This window comes from Myotis brandtii, unplaced genomic scaffold (assembly GCF_000412655.1).
Source record: "Myotis brandtii unplaced genomic scaffold, ASM41265v1 scaffold383, whole genome shotgun sequence".
NCBI lineage: Eukaryota > Metazoa > Chordata > Mammalia > Chiroptera > Vespertilionidae > Myotis > Myotis brandtii.
This window is the reverse complement of record NW_005364711.1, coordinates 1,932,157-1,934,337: the sequence shown is the minus strand read 5'-3', so window position 1 is coordinate 1,934,337 and position 2,181 is coordinate 1,932,157. Positions and strand designations below refer to the sequence as shown.

Genomic DNA, 2,181 nt, shown 5'->3' with positions numbered 1-2,181 from the left:
GTTAAGTCAATTGAAATTCACTTTGGATGGAAATAAAAGGCAATGTTCTGCTACACATTAAGGATGGTCTCCGAGGCTCCAATAAATCAAATCTGTTTCACATTGTCGACGTTCCAGGCACAGTGGTAAGTTCATTATTTTTACATTTGGGGACAATAAGTGTGTTCATACATCCTGGCAACCAGGAAATCAGCGCATCGCCATATGCCTGAACTGAGATCATTTGTCACGGAAGATGCTCCTCCCAAAGGGTGCAAAACAGACCTGCCTTGAAGAAGCACCCACGTGGGGACTGTTATTGGAAATGTCAGACGGAAAACATGTCAGGAAATGGGGAATGTGCATGCCTCCTGTGCAGGAAAAAGACTCACCCCTCTGCTCAGCTTCCCTTTGCTGCTCCCTGAGCAGCAGCGATGCCACAGCCACAGCAGCTTTTCAGAACAAGCCCCCCTGTCACTCACTGCTTCGTTCCACAGGGCCCAGGTGGGGAGAGAGAGGAAAGGCCAGGAAAGAGGAAGGGTGCAAGGCCAGAAGGCCAGAGCCAGAAGGACCTTGGAGGGCTGTCCATTAACTTCAAGGCTTTCTTTTCGTAGAGGAGCAAGAGAGGGTCATGCCTCCCAGGAAGTTAGCGACTGGGCCACCATTGGAACCTGGAGCAGCAGCCCCCTGGTTCTGTGCCAAGGCGAACGGAGAATGAGGAATGTGGATGCACCCAAGCGCAGAGTCCTCATAGACATCGGCAGTCAAGGAGCGACTTGCAGGCATCTTCCTGGAGGTTCAGTAGAGATGTCTCCATAGAGGAAAGAGTAAAGAGCAGAAGAAGAAGTTGGGGTGATTTGAGTGGCACGGGGGTGTGGGAACCATAATCAGAGTATGCCGGACGTTCAAGGCCAATCTGCCATATGCAGGCACAAAAGCAAGGACACGGCAATCTTACTGTGTGCACTGCGCAGGCGTGCCTTTCTGTACCCCAAGTACTGACGTCACTGTTTGGAATGAAGCCTCTTTTGTCTAAGTTGGTATGAAGCTGTGTTGTTGCCCTGGCTGGTTTGGCTCAGTGGATAGAGCATCGGCCTAGGGACTGAAGGGTCCTGGGTTCGATTCCAGTCAAGGGCACATGCCTGGGTTGCAGGCTCCATCCCCAGTAGGGGGCGTGCAGGAGGCAGTCGATCAATGATTCTTTCTCATCATTGACGTTTCTATCTCTCTCTCCCTCTCCCTTCCTCCCTGAAATCAATAAAAATACATTAAAAGAAAAAAAAAGATGTGTTGTGTTGTTGACCAGCAGGTGCGTGCGTGCGTGGCTGCTTGGTATGGCTCCTGTGTTTGCGACTGTAATAGCAAGGGCTAATACTGGCTCCTATGTTTGTAGGCTCCTATGTTTACTGTAACTGCTTTGTAAACTACTTTGAAGAACCGTTTTTTCTAATGGCTCCTTGTTAGCAATGGCTACTTGGTCTGCAATGAAGACTCTCCTATTGCCTATGACTTCTCATGTCTTCTCCATCTAATCCCCGGCGTCCATGATGGTCCAGTTCCTGGCAGAGAAGGACCTGGGCACCCAACAGGGGGCCAGGATGGGCAGAGAGGCAGAAGACTCATATCTGCTGATCCAGTTTCTCAGCCCTCCCCTTGCTGTGCCTGTGGAGACGGCTGAGTGACATCTGTGACATCATTTCGGCTGCTTCATACATGACCATGAACCGGCTGCATTTTGCTAGTCCTCATGCGAAAGGGACATCAGAGCAGCCCAGCCTCCTCCCTGCTGTGTCTGGGACAGTTGGTCGCCACAGGAGAGTAATTCCCATTTCACAACTGAAGCAAAACGTCTTCCTTTTCCCAACAAAGTCATCACCAAAGGATGGAGATTTTCTACTATGTTCAGTCTCCTACTGGGACTGTGGGGAGCTGAAACGGACATACAAGACACTCACTCAAGATCCAGCCAGAAAAGGACTCAAAAGAAATGAGTAGGAGCCCGGGCAGGGTGGCTCAGTGGTTGAGTGTCAACCTCTGAACCAGGAGGTCATGGTTTGATTCCAGGTTTGGCACATGCCTCGGTTGCGGGCTCCATCTCCAGAAGGGGGCATGCAGGAGGCAGCTTATCAATGATTCTCTCTCATCATTGATGTTTCTATCTCTCTCTTCCTCTCTGAAATCAATATATTAAAAAAAAGAAAA

General features: G+C 49.9%; 1 long non-coding RNA gene across 1 annotated transcript in view; it reads right to left on the bottom strand.

Annotated features, from left to right (window-relative positions):
• Positions 1-8: 8 nt before the first annotated feature.
• The window catches only part of LOC106727180, an 8,934-nt gene continuing 6,761 nt past the window's right edge, over positions 9-2,181 (bottom strand). The window contains exon 3 of the long non-coding RNA XR_001363347.1: positions 9-790. This is a non-coding gene — a long non-coding RNA (uncharacterized LOC106727180). The remainder of the gene's footprint in view (positions 791-2,181) is intronic.